The 27,277-nt window shown below is 22.7% G+C and overlaps 1 protein-coding gene, 1 long non-coding RNA gene and 1 pseudogene across 3 annotated transcripts in view; 2 read left to right on the plus strand and 1 right to left on the minus strand.

Moving 5' to 3' along the window:
- Positions 1–27,277, plus strand: part of LOC114127434 (uncharacterized) — a 291,174-nt pseudogene that overhangs the window by 103,179 nt on the left and 160,718 nt on the right.
- The window catches only part of LOC114127405 (neuroligin-1-like), a 378,466-nt gene that overhangs the window by 14,299 nt on the left and 336,890 nt on the right, over positions 1–27,277 (plus strand). The window lies entirely within an intron of this gene.
- LOC114127432 (uncharacterized) overlaps positions 10,018–27,277 on the minus strand; it is a 50,599-nt gene continuing 33,339 nt past the window's right edge. The window contains exon 4 of the long non-coding RNA XR_007604410.1: positions 10,018–10,178. This is a non-coding gene — a long non-coding RNA (uncharacterized LOC114127432). The remainder of the gene's footprint in view (positions 10,179–27,277) is intronic.

A 27,277-nucleotide genomic window follows, 5' to 3' on the forward strand; every position in this document is an offset into this window, starting at 1 on the left:
GATTTTCAGAACAAGACTTATGTATTATACTCGGCATGTTTCCATTGCTTCTCCTTCTACAATAATTCGTAAATTATGTATGTATATCAGTCATCACCATAATTCGTTTATTTGTAATAAGGATTTATTATCAATAATATACAAAACAGATATAAATATATATATTTATATATATAATATAAGTATATGATATTATAGTATTATGTTGTATAAACGTATGTCCTTGAGCTTCGTCATGATACACTATTTTGAAAATGTGCTACACATTTTTCATAATCCGTATAATCATTTTCGTAGTAAAATAGTTCTCGGAATACGAATGGGGTATTATATTATTTTTTATGCAAACGTCCACCAAATTGCACATATTCTTCAACGACTTCAACACATACATCAAATACTTTAAGTATTGGCGTCCAAATGATCGGGGGGGGGGGGCGAAGGATAAATCCCACCAATAAAAAAATTAAATTTCGGTTTCTTAATGGTTAGAATGAAAAATATATACGTCATGAAAATGTCAACATGTATTTAAAATGTTGTATTTGTTAATTATGATGGAATCACCAAAAAAAATATTTTTTCGCCGTAGGAGGTATAAAAATAGACTTTTATATTGATATAAAAATATTTATTTTTTATATATTAGGTACATTGTACTACTTATCAATATTATTCGATTGGCCTGTAGGTATATCGCTATAGCGAAATACTGGCATCAAAATATTATTTTAATTTATAACTTAATCCCCCTCCTCCATATAAAAATGTAATGACATAACTGGCATCTAAGTTTTGCCTGATACAATGAATAGATAGAAATATTTTGGAAGTATCCAACAATCCTCCACACACTCCTGGATTCCTAAAAATGGTAGTTAAGTGTTGATCCAGTTTTGATCGATCTACAAAAGTTCAAATGGTTTGTTGTTTTAGTAATTATTGTTATTTTGTTAAAATAACATAAGGCCTAATGAAAATTACTATTTTATAGTGTATAGGTTAAGGTTCTATCTTTCTGGATAGCTTGCAATTAGGTGAGTATACACTATATAGTGTAAGGTGTAAAATTACAATGAAACCCTTAAAGTAGGTAATCTATTGTACGTAAATAGTAACATAAAACCAAAAAGTCCATTTGGTAAATAAAATAGAAGAAAACCTTAAGTATCTAACATTTTCTTCGAAAATATACCTAAATATCTACTTAGAATTGTATCTATCTTTTAGTTTTATCGTACTCTAATGAATTATATCGTTTATTATGTAATAATAATTGTCACAGTATTTTTTTTTATTTTTAATCTACCACTTAAGTTATTTCAAACAACTGACACTTTTTTCAATTCTCTGAATTTCACTTTAAATGTTTTTAAACATATTATGGAAACATAAATAATTAAATGTATATAATATTATTTTATCAAATAAGTAACGCATTATTTCATTTCTAATAGAAATAGTATGATTTACATAACACTGAATATAATTTATAAATTAGAAGGTATTCATAGTACATAATATTATGCTATGTTTATTATGCTTTGATTTCTGGTAAAATAGTTGGTAAAAATATTTATATTTTAAACACCAGTTACATTATTATGAAGGATAATTTCACACTCATCTGGACCACTAAAATTACTTGAAGTTTAAAAAGTGTTGTTCACGTTGTTATTCGAGTTGTTCACATTTAGTGGGGCTATGTTTACGATTTCTTGAAAACAAGATGAAAAGTTTAGACATTAATTTCTTGGAAACTCGGAGTCTCGAAGAGGCCTTATTGTGTTGTTTCAAATGAAGTAGTTCCGTGTTTATTTGTTCATTTAAAAATAAGCTACAACTTCGTTATTTTTTGTTTTATTATTATTTATAGATCATAGTTATACAGATGATCAAAGCTTATATATTATTTAAATAATCCCAAATAATTGGCTAATAATCCCGTAGTAGATGTCTCAAATTATTTAAAAAAAAAATAAAAAATAGGTATTGTTGATTTTATAATTTAGTGCTTATATTAGTTACATCACATATCACATATCACATAGTAATTGTTATACATTAAGTAAAAATCTTAAACACTTCCATAAAGTTTTATATTATTGAATATAACTAAGAAATACTCAAATAAAACGATTATTTTTAAATGTGATATTGATTACTCTCAGCCTGATTATTTCAAAAATTAGAAGGTGTTATGAATTTTCAAATACGATCATATAAATATTATGTTATTGAAAAATATATCTGATGTAATTTTATAGTTCCACACGTCTATAAATAATTGTATATTAAATCGATTTCAATATCCAATTAAAAATTATACAAGTGTTTTATTTGATTTCTATTTAATAGAAGATTAATGATCAGCTTTTAAAGTTTCTATAAATCTTCGTGAAAAGATAAAGTTATTGTTCTGATAAGTTTCAAACTTTTTTTTAGGATAGATAATGATAGGAATTTATACTTAGCATTGAGGTTTATTAGAATAGCATCATTATTTTCAGAATAGGTTTTACTTTAAATTTTGAACTATAGAAAGTGTCATAGAATAATATGAATAGTCAAATATATTTATATATTAAAATTTTGTTCGTATATACTGTGTTTTAAACAATGTATAAAGTAGTTATGTAGTTATAAATTATTAACCCAAATGCTTTGTGAATGCTTATGTATTCACTATTCAATTATCATTTACTTAAATTTTCCTCCTATAACTTTGTACAAAACCTATTGGCTATACTTACGCTTACGTAAAAATACACTTATACACATATTTCTAGCCTATTATAAATCATAAACGCTCAAATACACTCATTTATATTAAACTATTATTTTTATTTTTATTTTTTTTTTTGATATCTAATAGATAAGTATGCCGAATCACAAGTATAGAAAATAAATTGTTATTTTATGATACATATAGAAACTGTGCAAGAGTAAATACAGATGGTAAATATTATCCAAGGTATTATCTGTATAAATAGATAAGACAGTAGTTATCAATTTTATTTTACCTTTACTTAAAGTTAAAATTATTTCTCAAATTTTTATTTTTCAATATTATTGTGATCGAAGGTCAATATTTTAAAAATACGGTTAAGTTGACTGTAATTAAAGTAATTCATATTTAATTCTAAATCGATTGATATGGGTGTACTTTTTTTAAGTAAATGATCGGTTACCATACTTAGGTGTTTTTTTAATTTTATAAATACATTATTTTTACATTTATAATTTCGAATTTTGGTTAGTAAGACTTAATAAGTCAGTAAACTTAATATTACATATAACCATTATTAATTATTCATTGGCCAGTATGTAGGTACGTAGATACTATATTTAAAATCGTTACAGTGTTTTAGATTTTGAGCGGAACGATGAATGTATTGATTTACAAGGTTTTTTTGTGTTTGTGTTTGGATAAACGATAAGTAGTCGATAAAATGCTTTAATTTTCACTTTGAAGGTAGTTTTGAATAGGAAATTAGATATAGCTTTTACATTAAACAGGTTTAAAATAAATATTTTCAGTACTTTTTTTATATAATAGTTAAAAAAAAAAAACAAAAAAAAAGGAAAAATAGAAATTTTTATGCAAATCCAATATTATTATTAAAATAATTGTTTTGAACCCATTTTTACTAAAATTTAAAAAGTTTTCGCTCTGAATTGTTTTTTTTTATATACACAATGTGTTATCATTGAATTCAAGATTATATTTTTATTTTTAATTACGTGCTTAAAAATTTAAAAATATTATATACACATAATTTGTAAATTAAACCCTGCTCAAAATTGTTTTTTTTTTTTGTATTTAATTTAAACTTTTAAATCATACTATTATAATTTATATACAGTATATTACAAAAGTAGCTTGTAATTTACACATTTAGTTTTAATATCTAGTTCGTACATTTTGGAATTTAATATGCTTTATAAATAATTTTATCATTCAGACCACGTATTTTAACACTTAAACAATTCTTAACCAATATTATCCAATACCTACTTTAGTAACTTAGATACATAAGAAACATTGTTTTAGGAGAAATTATAGAATTTTTTTCATTAAAAGTATTATTTTTATAGTAATTTTATTAGAACAAATCAATACTTTGATTTTTATAGTACCTATTGTTTGGAAAACTACTAGATATATTTAAAAAAATTAAATTAATTCAATCTCTTATTACTTTATTTTAAATTTTTAGAGGAGGCGATGAATGTTTTATTTTATCAACCATTTTTATTTACTTTTAAATTTTAAGTGGTTTCTGATAAATTGAATCTGGTTGTTATTATTGGAATTAGGGGTTAAAACTAAAAAATGCCAAGTAATTTTTAAAATAATTATTTTTAACAAAAACAAAAGAAAAGAAAGAAAAAAGTGAAAAACAAGACTTTTTACTCCAAACCAATTTGACAAAATCAAATTTATTTAGATTCTATTTTACATTTAAAATTTAAAATTTTTATAGTTTTTTTCTATTAATGCTTATAAAAAATATGTGTACTAGATGACATTTTAAAAAAATAAATAAAATATCGTATTTAAGTTTTTCTTATACTTGGTAAAATATAAAAAAATACATAAGTACAATTTTATTTTACAGATATTTTAAGTTCAAATTTTGATGAGATATTTTTGGCGATTCTTAAAACTTCTGCGTATATTATTACGAATTTTACTATTTACAATAGCTTTAAAAATAATATGAGTATATACATAAAACAAATAATTTTATTTTAAAGATATTACATATTTATACAACGAATAAAATACCCCTTTTCGGTGTTTATAGTAAAGTGTTATTAACACAAAATTTAATAAAAATATAAATATAATATGGTATAAATATATATTATTTTAATAGTTCAATACTAATCATATAATTAATATAATGTTTATGAAAATAACTAAATCAAATTATGTTAATACTAATAGTAAAATTAATTATTTTAATAGGAGTATCAAAGAGCATTTCATAAATTGTGTTAAAATTAATAAAAACAATTATTTTATTTTTTAACAAATCAAAATGCATTTTTTGGGGGTTTTAAAGTCTCTTAAGTGCGATTTTTTTTTAAAGATTGTATGAATAATTTAAATTTTACAATTAGTTTTATTATATGTCTTAAAGCATAACTAATCATCATATATAAATAAAATTATAGCCAGACAAATTAAATTATTAAGTTTTGCTATTGTAAGATTGTGTAGATGTTTTTGTCATGTATGGTTAAGTCAAATAATATACTATATTTTAATTACTAATTGTATAAAATATATGTGATAAAAAAAAAAGAAAAAAATGAAACTGTTAATTAGTTAACATTCAATATGTTGAATAACCTTTTATGTCAGTGTAAAATAATTAAATAATTACGCAATTAATTGGTTATTATAAGTTGTTATGTTATATTGTATATAACAATATACTTGGTGTCTGTTAATTTATATGCCATTTGTTTGCTATGTTCTGCAGCTAAATACTACTGAATACTTAAATAGATGGTATAAAATGTGAAGTATTGTAGCTTAGTGTAAATTTAATATTAAGGATCAGGAAAAAATTCTATAATAGGTGCTTAATGTTTAATATAAACCTTTTTACCATTATATAATATTTATTAAAATCATTTACGTACAAATTAAATTACATTTTTTGTAATGATATGATTATACTGTAAATTATAGAAGTACTTATTCGAGTACTCTCTTTAACTACTCTAAATAATTTTAACTGTCACTTAATTTCTCCCTAACACACTTTATCCAGGATTAATTTTCTTTCCTCTTACGTATTTCTCCTTCCTTTTTGCTACCCCTTCTTTCTTCTTTTTGTATACTTTAATATTTTATTTTTTATGCTTGAAAATATCGTAAGTATGCTCGGTCGCATTCTACAAAAACAAAATGTCTCATCTATGGGTTTCATCTATTTATGAATTCGCATCACTCAAAAATATGTCTAATTATGTTAATTATATTAAAATATATAGTATATTATAGTTATATTTTAATAATAAGTTAAAATCGATAGGTAAACAATTCACTTTTTTTTCCCCCAAAAAAGGATTTTACTATGTATTTTGTGTTATATAATTGTATATAAATTCGGTTAGTGCATTTGCCATATAGATATACAATTATATTAAATTATTTAAGTAATATTATATTTATGTATTGCATACATAGACCTTATACCTTATTAGGTCTATGATTGCATAGGTATAAGTTAATTCATTTTTTATATATAATTATCGTTTGTTTAAAATACTTAGAGAGCGGGTTTTTTTTTTTGTCAACAATTGAAAACTGTTTCTAACCTTTACAATATCTGATTATTATTATTATTTTGTTTTTTGATACTTAATAGTTGATTGTTTCTAAAGCAAATAAAATATGCAATCTCTAAAAATGGAAATCTGCCGTGCAAAAAAAGGTCGATCGTTGTGTGTTTCATTCGGAAAAATTTAAATCACTCATGAATCATAATACAATAACTAAATAAATTTATTAATAAGGCTCTAGGGTCTAAAGTGATAAAAATTTTTAAAAGTGATCCATAAAGTTAACAATGTGGATTTAAAGTTAATATTACTTTTGGTTTTGTAGATATAGGTGCCTATGTCTTATATTTTGTAAAAATAGCCAACATTTTCAAATTATATTTCTATGCTTTTATTCGTGGTATGCTTGATTATAAATTATAATATTATGTAATATGTATTATTATTTTTGAAGTTCAATTGATATTTTGGTAAACACATTAATTAAAAGTGGTATAATATAAGACTAAGTTATAAATTATTTAAATACATTAAACAAAGTTAATATTGCGAATAAATAAATTGCAGATCGTGTATCGTGTGCGGTGATTGCGACATTTTTTGTTTTTCATAAATTATAAAATATAAATACATAATAAAAATATGCTACATCGTCTGTCATTGGATGGCCATCCCCCTTTTTCTTGTCTCGTTTCGTTTCTCTTGCATTCAAGCGAAACACCGTTTTCGCCAACGCTCTAGTAGGTTTCTTCAGAGAGAATTGAAATGCGGTTAGTTTGCCTACAAATTACCCGAATGACGACTACCACCATAACTCCTTATACTGCTGTTACAACTACTATTACTATTTCTACACTATTGGGAGGGGGACAAAGACGACTATGTACAAAAGACGTCGTTTACCCGTGGAAACACCGAAGTCATCGTGTACTCTTTTACTCTCACTCCCCGGTATGGCTGTAGCACATAAAGACGTTGATTTATTCTGTTGTTTATTCAATTCCGGTCGCAATGGTGTCGTCTATAGTTTGCCTTCTACAGAATATTTGTCAAAACGTCCACAGCGACCGGTCGCCGAACAGGAAATTATCAGACTTACGACAAAAGCTAAAATGAACTCAGCTGTAGAGACGGTTTTGGAGTAATGCAAAAACAAGTCAAAAAGCTAATTTTGAAGTTGCTTGTATTTTCCTTTAGTTGTACACCGAGTATGTTTTATTTACAATAATTTATTGAGATGTTAAATTTGATTTCGTAATCTATGATAAAATTCCACAGTTTGTATATAAAAATTTCTAAATCACATGTTTACATGATAAAATCGAAATCAGTATAAGAAGCTGAGGTATAAAATTATATATATTTATATTCAAATATTATACAAAAAAGCATACCATGTTTCGGGAACGGAATCATTATAATATATTAACTTCAAGGATACTTCAATCCACAGCAGTATATAAGTTTTAAATTTTATGATCGTATGTATTACTATATAATTTTTAAGCTTAATAATACTCCTAATATACTTATATTATAATGTTTGTATAAACTAAAAATAAAATATAGGTAGGAGCTAGGAGTTACCTATCTAATAGTTTTATTTTAACATTTAAATGTGATTATTCTGAATATTATCTAATTAAATTAAACACTCGTAACTGATGACTGTTTTATTTAACAACTATTATTATTATTATTTACCATTATTCAATTACCGATACCTAACTACAACATCATATATTATAATTCACCAAAAATTTGTTTGTTTCTTTTATATGTTTCTTTTTAATTTATCTTGTATTAATTAATGTAAGTGCTCATACTTTTCTAGTATGAATTTAATACCGAGTGGATTTATGCAGAGTGTATACTTATTAACTATCTACCTGTTTATTAATTTGCTTAATGATTTGAAAATTTAAAAACTTTTATTTTATAGTTTTATTAAGGTTTTAAAATATTTTTTCGTTTTTTGTTCAATAATAAAAATAGACTATACCTATAATATACTTATGACTACTTATGTTATGTGTAAAACTATCAACTCATCTATAGAAGTTATTGGTCCAATAAAATATAAACAAGTTACATACAATTAGTGATTGAATTAAAAATACATTTTCAGTACCTATATTATTAATAAAGCTCGAAAGTATATGACCTTAAATAATAAAAATAAACTAAAAATATATTAAAATGTGATATATTAATAACAAAAATGACCTTAAGAAATTACAAATAATTTCTGAAAGTTAATAAAAATCAACTTTTTTTTTGAATTTATAAATATAAATTATAAAAGTTTACAAAACACTTAAAATTATTGCATTGTACTACTTGGGCGTATTATGTAGGATAATAAATATTTATATTAAGAAAAACTTCTCTACACGTCTACTTAAGTGATAGGAGCAAATTTTAAATGAGCGAAATTTTCAGCACTGAAGACATCAAGAAATCACTTATTTTTAAGCTTCTTCACTTGGTATAAGAGTTTTTGAAATTGTTAACATCGTTTGAGATTTAGTATTTTTCTCAAGTACAGCTTTCAATTTGTTTTTAATTTAATTCAGTTATACATAGGTTTTTCTTAGTGTAGATTCGTTAGGAATAATTTTATGCATGTAGATTGTAGGTATTTACCCAAAAATGTACAAAATGATTAATTTTATATTTTGTTTAAACATTAAAGGCATATTGACTGATAAAAGAGATTGATAAAATTCGTAGGTAATTGAAAGTAGATTATTGTTAATGATATAGTAATAAAACTTTTATTTCATTTTACATTTTTTCTTTGTAGCATTTTTATGTTTTACACAAATGTTCAATACTAATTTTTTTTCTGAAGCTGTCTTTATTTCAATATTTCATGTACTTTATAATAAACAATTTTGTCTTCAAAAAAAAAAAAAAAAGCAAATGCACACATACGAGCATTAGTTATCGTTTTAATTTTTGGTATTTCGAAAATATTACGAAAAAAGTAACAAAATACAGGTATATTCACTACAACCGACAATAAAGATTGCAATCAGAGAGATAATATTTGATACTAATTTTTAATTTCAAGTTTTAAATTATTGGTCGACATGGAACGATAAGAAGTATAGCGATTGTATTAGTAAGAGTGCAATAATAAGGTAGTTATATATTATTATTCGACAATTAATGATATGACTGAATAGTGGGTTTTCAATAAATTCGTTATTAAAAATGAATATTTTTTGTATTTATAAAAACGAATAAAAATGTAGGAAAATGACTAATAACGTAAAAAATCCAGAAAATTAAAAAAAAAGTGCAAAATAAAAATTAGTTTAATAATTTATTAAAAGTAATAATTTTTGGAGGTCGGATGCTTTCATATACAGTAAAAGAAAAAAGTGATTATATTTACTGATATGGTATCATAAAAAACTTGATAATTTATAGTGCAAGGAAAGAAATATTTCTTTTTTTATTCAAAATAATAATAATAAATAAATAAATAAATAATAACTTACATTTTTTTTTTTAATAGAATTATAAGAGAAGAGCTGTGGATTGATATTAAATTATACTAGCCTCTATAAAACGTAATATAATACTTAATGTATAGTTTTAGAAAAAAAACATAAATATGATAAATTAGAAATAGCATTATGATAACACATAATATAATATATAAATCAATATACGTAGGTGTTCTATGAATGCAATCGATTTACCTACACGCATTACTTCATGATAGGCTGTTCATCCTTTGGGATTGGTTATATTACATAGAATACGTAGAAATCAAAGAGACGAAGTGGCCAGCTGGTTTACGCTAATATGTAAAGACGTGAGTTGTAAAATGTTGATTTTCTTTTCCTTTGAACAATTATTTCCTAAAAAGACGAAAATTTTATTAACCGTGGAATTGGTTGTTTTAAATTTTATCCAATGAAATTATACAAAAGTTCTTAAAAAAAATTGAAATTTATAAGGAGATTCATAATACATCTTTATGTACTAGTATATTTTAGTATACATAATTGCATATGAAGCATATCAGTGTATGTACTCTTATTATAACTTATTATTGGTATTATCATCAAATTAAAGTTGATTTAAACATTTTATTATTGTTGAACTTATTTAAACTATAGTATAATATAATCAATATAATATTTATTAAAGATGAAATTTTGTTGACGAAAACAAGAATATTCTAAATTAACAATCGTAAGTTTATAAATCATTAAAACTCGAGTATGATGGATAAGTGCTTATTAATATTACTTTATAATATACGTAGATTTTTTTATTACTTTCAGTGTTATTATTTTCAACGATTCAATTATTTTAATTTAAATTTCCATGAAATTAAAATCATCTCAAATTGTCTGTTGAATTGAAAGGAAGTGGTAAAATAGGAATTATACATTCCACCATTTTGAGCAGGTAGTGATGGGTTTTATATACATATTTATTTTTTTCAAAATCTTCTGGTGTAAAGTTTTTTGTCACTTTTATTGAAGCTATACAGGAAGCTTGCTTTTTGTATACCTAACATAGAAACGCTTAGAGCTTTGGATTATCGGGTTTTGAAAATATATGTTTATACGTGTTATTGCAGTCTTTTTTGGACCTTTTCATATTGTCACGTACTTGATGTTTTATATTCCATTCTGTATCGTGCTAAATATTACTACAGCCATATGATGTTACTATTCCCTTTAGGGTCAAACCAAATGTTATTTTTCTACATTTTTTTTTACTACCATAGAATTCATAACGGATTCGCCGGACAGTGAAATAAGATTTTCGATACTGATCACAATATACATTGATTTATTTATCAGAATTTACTGACAAAACACAATTTAATGACGAGAAGAATTAAGCTGTACAAGTATCAATATAGCTACTTTATATATAAAATAAACAATGAAATGTTTGTAAATATTGGCTTTTGGATACTGTAAAGTATGAAATTTTCTAAATATGCACCAACTAGATGATTATTTCAAGTTTGTTTTCATAAATATAAACTATAAAACATTGAAGTTTCATTAAAAAAAAAATCTAATTTTAGTACATAATAATACAACAAAATGTCTAATACATGAATTACTTCTTCGTTATATATTATTCAAATATTTGATTAATTATTACTGTTTCATTTAAACATTCAAAACTTACCTATAAATTATAAACTATTGATTCAATTGTTTATTCGTCAAACTTTTAAAAATAAAAATCTATTCAAAATTCTACGAAAAAAATTATTCTTATGTAAAAAGTATTATAAATAATATATTTTGATAAATAACAATACGTAAAAGATATATTTAACACGCATTTAAATTTTCATGATTTTCAGAGACATAACAATTTAAAGGAATTTTTTGTCTTAGGTATGTTACAAAATAATATAATATGTATAACATTTTTTTTCAACATTATCAACCTTTTTTTTAATATATACAATAATACATATAATGTGCATTGTGTTTTTGCATTTTTTGTGATGATAGTTTCCTCTGAAGGGGTTTCCCTTCAAAATTGGATTATTATTATTATTATTTATTATCGGTTATATTGTCGGATGGTTGAAAAATAAAAGTTAATGAAATTGTCGGTCAGCATTACGTCCCTAGACGGGATTTGTGGGATTTGATTGATGACCATCTATTGATGACCTCCGGTGATCCATCAGTGGTAGATGATAAACTTACCCCCAACCTATAACATATTTTTAAGATGCACAAATTGTATAATATATATAAATTAATGTGGATGAAGTTCTTTATGATGTTAAGTCAATTATTTATTATAATTTAAAAGTTTATAATAAGTAAATTATTTATTTTTAAGAATATATTACACAATATATTATATACATTGAAAAACTATAGTTAAGTTAATACACGTGTGCAGAATTACAATTTGCTAAATTGCTTTTTTTGATTATTCACTTTTTATTTATACATTTATTGGTTTAGTTATCACTATTTTTCATATTCATAAAACACCATTTAGGTACATTATTTAAAGAGTTATCGAGATCTAATAATTGGTTCTTCATAAAAATAATTTACAAATTTATTAGGTATTTATTAGTGATTTAAATATTTATAACCACTTAACAGACATTTACTTTAAATATAAGATGATTGTGCTCAAATTTGCGAAAAATTGTTATTTGTTTTTTTAAATAGTTATGGGACATATACCACTTTGTTTTTTTTTTTTAATTGGGTTTATTTATTTCTAAAATAATCACAACGATTCGAATCTAAAACATTAAAGATATATTCTTAAAACTATAATAGTAATATAAATGTATACAATATTGTAAATGGCAACCAGGTTGTATACCAGACATTTCTCTGTATACCTATGGATACAATACTTAAATTATATCAGAACATGTTTCTAATTTTGTATACAAAACAGAAATCTCAAAAATTTTAAAAATTTGCGTAAATGAGCATCAAAGGATCTAAATTAGGTTTTTAATTGAAGTATTAAAACCAACAAGTTTTATCTATATAATAAAATAAATTAGTGATAATAAAATAATAATAACTCGTTAGGTGTCGTTAGTGTGTTCGTGTTAATAATATGAATAATAAATATATATAATATATTATGTATTTATATTAAAAATATAAATTCTATAAACTCTATTTTGATTAAAAAATATATTATCAGTAATTAATCTTTTTGAAATTTTCTATTTTTTGAATTTTGATTTAAATATCGCGTCATTTCGTTTTTTGTTTAAAACCCAAGAAATATTTATTCAAACCAGAAAAAAACGTTTTAACTTATAATAAAAATAAATATACTTACATTCAATAAATCAATCCATAGATATTTTGATTTTTTTTTAAACATTTTTTTCATAATATCGCTTTTTTACATTAAGTTGTATTTTGGATAAACTAAAATACAAGACTTAACTCAGAATAATTTTTCTTACTTTAAGATTTAACAATAATAAATTAAAATCATTAATATTACTAATGGAGATAATATAAAAAATGTCAAAGTTCAAAATTGTTCAATATTCTAAGATAGTAAATTTTGATTTTAATCCCACGAATAGACTTGCAAACAATTGACTCTGAAAAAGAGTTCAGTTATAGTAGTTCGAAATTTTTTTTTAGTTTTAGAAAGTAATTAAAGTAATAAAAAGTAATAAAAAAAGAAGATTCTATTTTTTTATATTAGGTAATGTATTTTTATAAGGTAAATAATTATTGCTTAATTATTAATAACGTTATTTAAAAATATATTATATATTTATATTAATTAATAATAATATGTGAATTTATTAATACATAAAGTTAACATACTTTAATATATCTCACAGAATATATACTGATAAAGTTTTAAGTGTTTGTAAGACAAATATTTTTCTCATTCAATTCTGCAGTATTAAAATTATATTGTATTAAAGATTTATATTTTTGCTTGATTCTAATTTATATTATTTTAACTGTTTAACTATTTTTAAAGATTTCAAATGTAGCTATTTCAAATTTGGATTCAACAAAACTTAATATTTTTACTTTCAATATAAATTATCAACTATCCAAGACTTGAAACTTTTTGAACAAAAACACATACAGCCAAAATATTGTTTTATACAATATAATAGTCTGCTAAATTCACTTGGGAATTATCGTTGTGGTATGTTTGACTTTCCGTAACTTGTTTGTATGATAAAAAGGCAAATCAAGCAAAAACTATATGCTACTGAATATTTTAAATTATGGAAATTTTAAAGCTCTAATCTGAGTTATGATTATGTGGATCTTTGTTTTTCAAGGCTTTTTCTTTTATTTAAGCACATTAAAATCAATGTAATTTTTTAATTTTAATTGAAAAAAGACTACCTATATATTATAATTTATGTTATTATCACTTATACTATTGATTATTTTATACATATTCTGTAAGATCTTACAATGTAGATAAGGCCATAGATGAAATATTATTTTAATTTATTAACTAAACATAATTTGTATACCTGCAATACGACTATATTAATGTTTATTTTTTATTGAAATCAGTATTTTCAATTTTGTTATATTTAAAATAAGCTAAAATAATTTATTTTTTGTTAAAAAAATAAATATATATATATCAGTTATCACTTTCAAGTTATAATTACACAATTTTTCGAATGAGTACAAGTGTCATTTTAACAAATATATTGAAATAAAAATATAATACACAATAATTTATATTCCAGTATAAAATTTCCGGTGCACAAATAGGTAGCTGTTTTTGAAAACCATAATTTTACTTAATACCTCACTACGATATACTTTTAGTTTTTGAAGTTAAATTTATTTTAAATTGATACTAAAATTAACTAATTTATAGATATTATATATATACCTAATATATATATATATATGAATCAATGTTACCAGTTGACACACTACCTTCTTTGTTTGCGTAGAATCGTTTTTAAACTCAAATAGATAATTGTCCATTTTTTCCGAAATAAAGGTAGTCACGACTTTATTAGTAAACTTACTGCTGATAGACGACATAGTATTTATTATGGTATACTTTTCATTTAGTATTGTTATTATATATATAATTGACACTTGATGTTTTATTCAATTATAGTTATGAATGTTATGATTTTAATATATGAGTTTATAAATTTATTTTCTGCGTTATGCAGTTAATATTAATAATTAATCTGTAATATTATGTTTACAACATGATCATTGTGCTCTTAAGATAATTATACATATTTATATTATTAATTAAATAAAAAATACATTTGAATAATAAACAAATAATCTATAATTTATATTATAAGAATAAATAAACAAATTTTATAATAAATAGTTGTTTTTCCCTTTAATGTAGATAATATATATTTAACAATACATGTGATATGACAAAGAGACTTTGTGTTAACTTATGGTTAATGTTCTAAGAAAAGATGAACAAATGTCATTTTTCTATGTTGCGGTATAACAAATACTGAGAAGATAAATCTTTCTAAAGAAATAAGTAGGAATACTAAATATCTGAATGAACAATAAAACACGAATAAAACGAATATAATAATACGAGTATAACATTTTACATTTTAGAAATTATAGATCTAGATTATATTTTTATACCTACTGCGTTTAGCTATTTTGATTTTTTTTTAAATAAAAAAATATTTTATAATTCATTTATTATCTATGATAATAATCTAATTTGAACACATTTTATGGTTACAATGAACAATGAAAACGTACTTTAATAACGTTTTATATTAATACATTTTAACTTAAAATTAAAATAATTGTTTATTATTATATTTTATTCAACAATAATATCATATGAAAAAAATACAAATAATATAATATATTATATTGATTATATTGGTATGTTGCTTTCGAAATTAGTCTTTGTAAAGAATAAATGTAACAAATCTTACACATATTATTAGGAACTAATAAATAACGAAGATATGTAAAATGTTCCAACCTTAGGTAACTTAGGTACGACATCGCAGTGAAATTAATGTGATCAAGCCATTTTCTTCATTAGATTAACTAAGGTCTTTTATTCGAAAAGCTTTTTCATGGAACCCCTAAGGTATCGTGTACGATCTAAGCTAGTATAATGGGTATAATGGGTATGGGTGTATTAAAGAGTGACATTTGGCTTTTGATCTTAATAACATCAAATTAGTATTTTCGATACTAAAGTAGACATAATTTTTAAAGGCTCTTCATATGTTGATATGCGATAAAGTTCAAACCAAAATGTTTTCTGTGAATAGCATAAAGAACTAGATAGTCAGTAATACGAATACTGGTCACAAATGCAAATCAATATTCCAAAAGAATTAAGAATAAACAGCAGTAAATCTATTCGTATTAAGAATCTACATATTTTTTTAAAAATAGGCATAATATTAAAAAAAAAAACAATAAAAAATATACATAATAATATTAGATAATATTAAAACTTATGTTTTGCCCATCCAATATATTTAATGTATTTATTAAGCAATTAAATGTGTATTAATTTTTCTATCTACTTAATTATATAATAATAAAGGACTTTTGAATTTGCTTATAATATTTATGTTGAATGTATTTAACTTCTAATGGCCATGTTTAAAATTAAATTTATTTAAAAATCAATAATTAATAAAATATGATATTAGTGCATGAATTATTTTATTTTTATTTAAGCTATAAATATTATTTTTTATACATAAATATTGAAATTGTTACTGCTATAAATTAAGAAAATAAATAGTAATTACATTTATAATTTTCTCACTAAATATTAGTACGGTTGTAACCAAAAGTTTTCAAAATATTTTTGTTATTTCAATATATCCCAGAGTGATGCGTCTGCCGTGGCCATAAAAATATTTCAAAATATTACAGTCGCTTTATTATTTGACCCCCGAAAAAAACACGTATTTATCTCTGCACAGTAGAAAAACAACATGAGAGGGTATATTTTTACAGCTCCACCACGAGTTTCTAATCCCTCAGCCCGTTTGTCCCAAACTACATTCATTATTCTGACACAATGTACGCCAACAAAAGCACCAAAAAACATACGGTTTTTCCCAAACGTCCACGTATACACCCACTGTTTTCCTTTCATTTATACAATGTGTTTAGGGTATTTTTTGGTTAGAAACGAATTCGAAATAAATAAAATTGTTAACACATAGAAAGAAAAATATATGTGAATATATAAACGACAGAATTATGCAAATTATATTTAGGTAAATATTTTATATTTTAAATTTAATTTTTTTTTTAAATATATTTTACTTTAATCCTAAAGAAAATGTCGTTATAAATCATTTAATTTTGAGATTTCGATATTAAAAAAAGGAAAACTAGTAAGACTTATTATACATGTTCTAAAATGCACTGAATTGCAAATGACTGGAAAAATAAAACTTGGGAAATACCGCAGGTTAAGTTAGATAAAAAATGTAATTTTTCAATTTATATTTTAATGTTTTATGTTATTTGTACCTATTAGATTTAGTGTGATCAATACAAATATAAAAAATTATAACAATAAAGTAAATGTATATACTATGATTAATAATGAGTTTATAAAGCATATATATTCTGGATAATTCGTTATACAATTTTTTAAATAAAATTAATGAAAAAAATATAGTTAGGTGCATAAAATAGATATTCATATTTTTAAATGTAAAGTTTAATACTATTATATAGCTCTTATTTTATAGGAATTTTATGAGGTTTAAAAACAATCTATTTAAATGTACATCTCTTCTTATGTTATAGAAAATAAGGCCTGTATAGAATAATGTACTAATGCATATTTACCTAATAATATAGTAATTAGGTTATTAATAAAATACAAACAGATATCCGTATTTCTGTTTTGTGTGATAAGACCATTTTAATAATATTGGATGGCGTTGATGATTTTTTTGTTTTATTTATTGCTGAGTAATACATATTAAATTTTATAAAAAAATGTGATTTATTCGTAAGCATATACTATTTATAGTATTAAACGTTCTTATACGGAATGATTTTTTTTTGAAATATTTACAACAAATAGTAAATTTTACTTTTTAAACTTTCATTTTTATTCTTTATTCACATATAAATATTATACTTAACTATATATTTATAAAATAATATATATTTAAAAAAAAATTGCTTTTGATTTTTAAATTATAAATTTATAATAATATGTTTTATAAAATTGTTGATACTATAATGTCGAACAAAAAGATTTATAAAGTATATATAAGCATGTTATTTAATAAATATTTGATAGGTAGTTAAAACGTTATAAACAATGTAGAAATACATCAAAATAAATCATCCTTTTTAAAGTATGATAAAAAAAATTAATTGGGTTAAAAATAATGATAATAATTAAATAAATTATTTATTTATTTAATTTAAAATGTAATATTTTTGTTTTAAATTTTTTTTAATGATGACCTTCAAAAATTATCCTAAAATTTTATTACATGTACCTATATGGATTACAAAAAAATTGAACTAAGGATGGGTTTTAAGTCATTGCTAAAATAAACTCAAACAGGAAGCCCACATTTATTTACATATACGCTTATATTATATAAATATATACAATTCCATGCATCGGTGTTTCATATTTATGGTAATTCTGTTTATCCTTGGTCCACCTTTGTGTTAAATTCAAATCCTGTGCCATTTTTTATTTCTGCTTCAAGAGCAGATGTAAATTAAATTAAAGAACTTCCTTTCAAATATCTTTCAATATTTTCATGATTATTAAAGGAATTATTATACTGCACGTATGTACTTTTAAATATGTATACACTATACAGTCTCTATAAAATTAAAAAAATTGTATTATATTTCATGGATTTACCGTGAAATATATTTCTATCTATCATTTTACTTTTTTATTAACTAAAGCCATTTGTAAATATTATGCTGGTATTTTATTTCTTTTTTTTTACATACTGAATTTTTTATTTTGACTATTTTTCATCCAGACACTTGGAAAACTTTTGTCATCTACACATCGCATTAATTACTATACCTTATGAGAGAACTAATTATTTTTATTCTCGTTAAAACTTAATATTTAGTATTTTGGTTGTTTTTTGCTTATCATAACTTGTTATTATATTATACTTGCTATATTATATCGTACCTAACTTTTATACAAAACATAAAATATGTGCTTTAGTATATGCTCTCAGATGTAAAAATGTGTGTAGCTTATTAACCTCATTATTAAAATGTTTACTAAATGTATTAATATATTTATTTATGCAATTAAAAAGTTATATCATATTAATGCAACTAGTGTTTATACTTCTGCATACGCCATCGTTTTTTAAACAGGATTAGATGTACTCAAGATGTTCTTGACTTGTTGTTCAAACCAAACATATAATTATTAAAGTATACATACTTTTGTTATACCCAATACTAAATTACAGAATGGCATACACAAAAAAATCAGTTGAAAAATTCATAAAAAATATTTGCAACCGTGAAAGAAATTTCTTAATATCGACTCTTGAGTCCATTAAGCGACGCGGAACAATTTTAGTTTCCTCTCAAAAGTTGAAATCATCGGCGCACATGACAAATAGCACGTCTGACTATGTTGGCTATAATTGCATACACAAAACCCTCGTAAACTACTCTAACGAACTCTGCGTGTTTATTAGTAGCTTCCATCATTTTTTTTTTTAATTTCTATCATAGCTCTTTTGTGTATGTGACTACACAAGTAGAGCTCTTTGAGACGCAGAAGTCACGTTTACGTTCATATATAAATATATACTAATAAAAGTTGTCTAGAGTCGGCTTATATCAATTTAAAACAATGTGACCCATAGGCACTTTTAGGGGGCAACAGCAAATAGTACTAATGAGAGGGTCCTATCCTATCTCAAACGAGTGCCTTGAAGGGTTTCTATTATATACAATTTTGGTTTCTATTTTATTAGCGGCGGACTTGCAAAATAAAATCTCCTAGTCTCAATGTTCATAGGATTATATTAAATTAGCTACTGCACTTAACATGAATAAACCTGTATTCTCGTCAACCACTAAATAATTAAAAACAACCGTCATTTTCAATGTATTAAAGTAATGATAAATATCAGATTATAAAAATGCAGGCAAATGTATATTTATTTGATTTATTGTAGATATTCAGTGTGTTACTCTAATACATTTATTATATTTGAATTCAATTGCGTATATGAAAAACAATTTCGTGTCAAGACATTTTGTCAGATTACGTCACTAAGTTTATTTTATGATCGTTTATTGATTTTTAAATGTGATTATAAATAGTACATTTCATAATATATGATAAAGTTTTTCGTGTTAGGGGATAATAGTTTTGAACTATAACTTAAAATATCTATAAAAAATAATTGTAATCGTATATTAATTAGATTTTTTTGATTTAGCTTTGAGTAATATAATAATTAAAAAAAAAAAATTAAATTTTAGATTATAACTTATTAGACACTACTAAATATTCATAGTAGTTTAATTGAAAAAAAATATTTTGTTATGATATTCGTAAATTTTTTTGGTGAATATACTTAATTTACTTTTTAGAGTCGTACTACTGTTCGGTAAATTTAGAACCACATTTTGGCATCAAATCAACACTCGTTGGCGATAGATTTCAACGCCAATAAAACGTATTCCAAACACGCCCAGTCTAATGGATTTTTGTTGAACAATCTCTCGAAAATGGTTGGGGGTGCACAATACAACCTATATCGAATAGTTGCGATGTTGAGACGTCCTGGCCCGAGAAACTCTTGGTTGTATATATTATATATGTATATCTGTGGTATACTCTAAACATTTCAAACGCGTAAATTTAAAACACCAGCAATTACGTCTGAACTCAAAAAGTCACTTATTCGACAAAGTAAAAAAGAAATAAATAAATAAGAGAAAAAAACCATTAGTCATTTTCGATTTACACGTGTTATTAATGAAATAACTCAATTGGACGAATAATGTAGACGGAGTTGAATTTTATTTTATCTTAAAATCAAAAATCATGAAAGGTTATCTGTGACAGGTAGACAACCTGTGTCAGTATATACTGGTTAAATTGTTTTATATGATAAATATTTGACTTTTGACGGGATGCTAGCGTGCTAGGTTATCATTGTGGCATTAGACGACATTATACAATATTAAAGTTATATAAGTACAGCTTTTTATACTCATCTATTTAAATATTTTATTGAAATTTTGATATCAACATTTCGACTAAAGAAAATTAAATTTATTCAAAAGTTATTATTGAATTTCAATCACGTTAGGATCCTCTGATTTTTTTTTTTATATTTTGATTGGTAAGTATCGTCATTACTATTTTTTTTAAATATTTTTTCCGACGTACATTTACTATACATCATTTAAATTATTGTTTAAATAATGTAAATACCAAACTCTTGTCAAATCATGTTAGTACACTGTACCGTTTTATACTCAAATGAATTTCATACTAATTTCACTGATTTCTAGTTTTTACGTCAAATGTTTACCGTGATTACTTATTAGTTATTATGTTTATGGTGGTCTTTATGGTGGTCAGTTTTATATAATATATACCATTTCCTAGTAAATTGTAGTGTTAATTAAAATTATTGGTTTAGTTGGCCGAATCAACAACGATCGTTACATCAAATTGAAAGATTTGAATTTGTCTCTCAATGTTTGGTAGTGCTTAAAATTTGAATAATGGAAATTTAGTTATTTATGATATGTATATATATAGTATCGAATTTTCTTGCGGACAATGAAAGTGTTCTAAATTAAGTACCTGAGCACCTATATACAGTATACACATAAGGTGGTAATCCACTGTAAATATTCTGAATCATATAAAATACAATAGGTTCTATCTTTTTTAAGCTTGTAGCGTACTAATCAAATTTCATAACGTTGGTTGATTTTAAATTCACATTTAAATTAAACTGCAAACTAACAATATAAATCCAATTGTTCAGTAAAGATATTAAGAATTAGAAAACTCATTATTTATTAACTTGATTTATGCTCATAGCATGTAATTGCTAATTTGTCATACTCGACTCCAATATTTTTAGAATAAATAAAATCTCTTTCTAACAATGCACTGGCTTATTGCGAATTAAATCAAAATAAAAGTGATAAAAATTGAATTATTTAAATAATTATCTGGTCGTTGGGTTAGTTAATTCCTACTTTCTAATAACTCCATGAATATTTTGTAAATTCTTAGATTATACATTTAAATATAATAATTAGCTTTATATTGTATATGTGAAAAATTAATTTAATAAAACTTGTATAATTTTTATAACTATGATAGTTAATTTTATAAATTGTATAATTTAATTTATTCATATAAACATCTACTTTTAAAATTGATTACTCATTATTATGATCCAATTATTTAGGATAATTAATACAAATTAGTTTGCGCATTGTTACAAATCATAATGTATTAAAACTTCCCTACAAATAATATAAATTGAATTTATTTCCTGAAAAGTTTGATGAGCACGATGATGTAATATTGTACCAAAAGGGCTAGTGTTCATTAGATAAAGTTTTTTCAGTCAGAGCATCTTAGTAGAGTCAATTTGTAATTATTTTCAAGATATTTTTTTTTTAATACACCATAGAAAGTTAAAATATTAGTTGTAAGAAAAAGACTATAAACGAAATATATATATATATATATATATTATATCATAATTATAATTAAACGGCTAGAGTGTTATGAATTATGATAGTATGTAGTATTGTTGCTGACTTATTTAAACTAAATTAAACAAATACTTTGAACGTATTAATATTCAATATGTTAAGAATTAACGCTTTTAATTATCTAAACTGATTAAATAAATTGATATCTTCAGTGTGTATACTGTATACTGACCAATCAACTTTTTCTTACCTAATACTATATTTGATATGAAACATACTATCATAAAATATCTTACCCAATACAAGCCATAATACGTCCAAGATAACATATTTTATATAACATATTAAATACCAAAATGTATATATTACATTTTGATTGTTAAATATAATAGACACACGCACACATTATAGTTTAAACCATATTGTTCGTACAATGTTTTTAATGAAAATAAAGTAAACTATCACAATACTACTATTTTTCTTGAGATACTTTTCTTTTCTTTTGCTTTAATAAAAAAAAAATACACACACACGCGCACATATATTATATACATTATGTGTATATATTATAAAGAACCGGGTCGTTTCAACCCTTTAGAGTTATTTCTTTTGTTTTCTGTTCATGGTTCATTTTAATCTTTCTGAACTGAAACAGAAGCTATACTAATCCTACGATTGTATAATATAATATTATCCTTTTACCTAGTGAAAATAAAAATAAAATGTAAATGCTATTAGTTTAATGGAAAATATTAATAGTCCCAAGTACCTTTAAGAATAAGATATATTATTTTCCTATAGATAAAAATGTAATATCATGGTTTAAATTTAAATTGAATGATATAGACTTAAAAATCAAATTAATTAGTCATTATATATTATGTTTTATATAACAATTATTAACAGTGTTACACAAAACATGTATTTATTAATTGTAATTTTTAAATATTACCAAACAGTTATGACGTATAGTTACGAATCTAAAATAATGTATTTGAAATTTTTCACATGGTTTAAATTTACTAATTGTATGAATAAATAATAAAGTATCCAAGCTCTTTATATTAACTGGTAATTTTTTTATATTTTCTAAGTAGTGAACTGGTTTTGTTAAAATAATAATAAATTTGAGTTTTGAAATTCATACTTTTTATATTCTTACAAAATCATTCTTTATATTACAATTAAATATGTATGTAATATATCATATCAATGGTGACATAGGTCACTTATTTATATCAGTAATTTAATTTTAATTAATAATTATTCATGTATTGTTAAACTATTTTATATGGAATAAATTCACATTGGTACTAACTTTAAGCTAAACTAAAATCAACTAGGTTACCTTATGTTCGGATGTTTTGAACTAAGAATTTGTATTATTAACGAATAGATGTATGGAAAAAAACATATATGTTTGAATCATATTGTTTATACTGTTTATAGTGCCTGTGTAATATGCCTATTATATACAATAATGTTATAAATAATTTTTTAACTTGATCTGGTATGATACTAACTGTTAGAGCTTTTATTTTGCGAAAACTAGTTTGGTACATGGTCGTAACTATATTCCCCCAAAATGATCACAAACTCGTCACTTTTGAGGGAATAAATATGATTTACTTTTACTTATTTTGGTTGTAAACTTATTAGTTACCATATGCATCATGGTCACAAAAAATGTAATATAGTGTAGCTACTGTTAATATAAATTATAATTTAAAAATTATTATATTATTATATTTTATACCTAAGTTTTTACATTTTTAATGAGAGTTTTAGAAAATACTATAAATTTAAAATATAATAAATTTATTCACAGTTAAAAATAGTCAATTGAACAAAATTAATATATAATATGATATAAGTTATATAATTATTTTGTCTAGAATAGAAATAATGACGATGTCGTCGACAAAAAAAAAAAAAAATAATAATAAAATAAAATATCTTAATGAAATCAATTAAAATATTTTATACAAATTACCAGCCCAATAAAAATAAACTTATATCATTTAATTCATTCTACTGTTTTTTTAATTGGGTTTTTTGCTTATTGCTAAAATTTCAATTCGTTTCATCAATATGTATATTTGAAAAAAAATATCATCAAGAATGAGATTAACATTTTTCAATATACAAAATGTCGAATAGGTAATGTGTATATATATATATATTATGTATATTATGTATACGTTAACTATTAATATTAATAATACCAATAATGAAAATAATAAAAAAACAATTGTAGTGACGTGTAAGCTCATAGGGTCAAAAGAATATTTTTTGGTTAGTTTATTTAATTTTTATATGCGGCACACGTAAAAAAATAATTATTATTATTACTGATATTTATACATGCAATCGTATCGTTGATTTATGGATATTTTTTTAGTTTTAATAATAATAGTACTTGTTTTCATAATTGAGTGCATACTGCGTATATTTACACCCTTTTTTTTTGGTTTAGTGAATATCAAATAATATTATATGGATACATTTGCATTTCTATGACCTAATATTTGATTATAGGTTTTAACGTGTAGTGTAGAATGTAGATATATATATTTTATATATATATATATATAATGAATTTACGTATACAGGTATGTTAATTCTCTTGAGAAATTGTGTAAATTTCCATACACATCTTAAAACGAATACAGACTATAATAATATAATTAAAATTATTATAACAAGTTGTCGCATGTAGTATGCCATCGAATAAGCACTAGCTGCTTATGAGAAAAAACAAACCATACAGTAAAAGTCTACACATTAATGTATATTTATAAAATTGAATTTTAATGAACTATAATTTATAGTATTATAACTATTTGTATTTAGCAATTTGTATATTCTACTTTTGGCAAATCCATGGTACTGAAAAATGTCTGTTATTTTTAGAATAGGTATATACAATAATTATCAATATGGTTAAATAAAATATAATTGGAAGTTAACATTTATAATGTGTTTAAGTATGCTACAAGTGGAATCTTATAATGAGTACTCTGATTTATGAGTAAATTTTAATATGTATTAATAAAGTATAATATCATATTTATTTCAACCATTACGTTGTATATTATAATATGGATTCTATCCTTTAACAATATTTTTAAGAAATGTTTTACATGATATTGGTGGTAAGCGTTCGTATAGCCTTTTTATTATGTTTAAGATTACAATTTTCATTATAATGTTTATTTTGTCGTAAATATGTATACATATTTTGTTGAAGTGTTTTTCAGTTGCTTTTAATACAATTTTGTTCAATGTTTCTTAATAACAGTATTATAATCTTGTATTATTTAAATTTTTAACAAATTAAACTTGATAAATTGAAAAAAACATAGATTCATTATAAATAAATATTTATAGATATTATAGTTTCCAGTAATGTAGTTGGAATAGATATTGAAGTTAATTAATTTTTTTTATCACAATGACATGTCTTACAGACAATGCAATAAAATTAATTTATATTTTATTTTATTCGCAAGTCATTTTTTCTCAATAGCTTTTAAGCATTCTTACTTTTTTACATGATTATTCTATAGTTATTTATATAATAAAATCGTATTAGTATATACGTAACTTAAAAACTTTGTTAGGAATTCACTATATTTTTTATATGCCTAAAATTGGACGGCGTCCCGTATAGGCAAAATAATGGCATCTGTGTAGAGATTCGATGTACATTGCCAATTCTTTTAAGATAATAATAAAATATAAAATAATAAACTAGAATTTCTTTACCATATTATTTGTCTACTTATAAAAGCATAGTATTTCAATTAATTTACAAACCATTATTAAGGTTTGATTTTTTTTTACCAAGTGATTAATTTGTTATGAAAATTGATTTTTTAATCAAGTTTAATATTATTATATGTCAATATATTTATAAAAGTTATAGATTTTTCTTAAAATAAATTTTATTGTGTAATGATTTTCTTAAATAATTTTTATATTTTAATTGTTATTGGGTGTTTCATTTAAAATATTTTTATTATATGGTTTTTTCACGTGGGAACAATTATACTATGTATATATAATTTAATATATAATTAGCTATGAAATAAATAATAAAGTAATATATGTAGCTAATAATTTACCAATGCTATTATAGTTATGTTATTACTAGATTTTTTTGAATATTTTATTGAATACTTTAGCTTGATAATAAAAAAAATAATTGTAAACTTACTATAAGTTATTTAATTATGTTTTAAAAATGTTTATGTTAATTAATACTATCTAATATCATATTATACTCATTAAAAAAAAAAAAACCACTCTTTTTAATAATTATTTATATATTATATTATATTATGTACTTAATAATACAATTTTGTTAATAATCAATACATTTTTTTTGTCTTAATTTTTGAATTTTCTTAGGAACAAATATAATTTTTCTGACATCAAAATAATTAATACAATTATAAAAAAATAGTTCATATTTAACAAATTTTAATAAATTTAAACTCTAATGAATAATGCCATTAAATATTATTTAATTTAATAAACAATAATTAATATCACGACTTTCTACTAAAAGTGAAATAATAACGAAATTCTTTTTAAAATTAAATGTCTAAATTGCATTTTTGAATTCATATTTATTGTATTTAGATTTTTATCGACAAATTAGATTCATAATATACATATGCAATAATTTTTTTATTTAAACATATAATAGAATTATTAATTATTTTAAATTAGTATGAAAGGATTTTATCATTATATTTTGAGTT

Source organism: Aphis gossypii, chromosome 2 (genome assembly GCF_020184175.1).
Source record: "Aphis gossypii isolate Hap1 chromosome 2, ASM2018417v2, whole genome shotgun sequence".
In the NCBI taxonomy this organism is placed as follows: domain Eukaryota; kingdom Metazoa; phylum Arthropoda; class Insecta; order Hemiptera; family Aphididae; genus Aphis; species Aphis gossypii.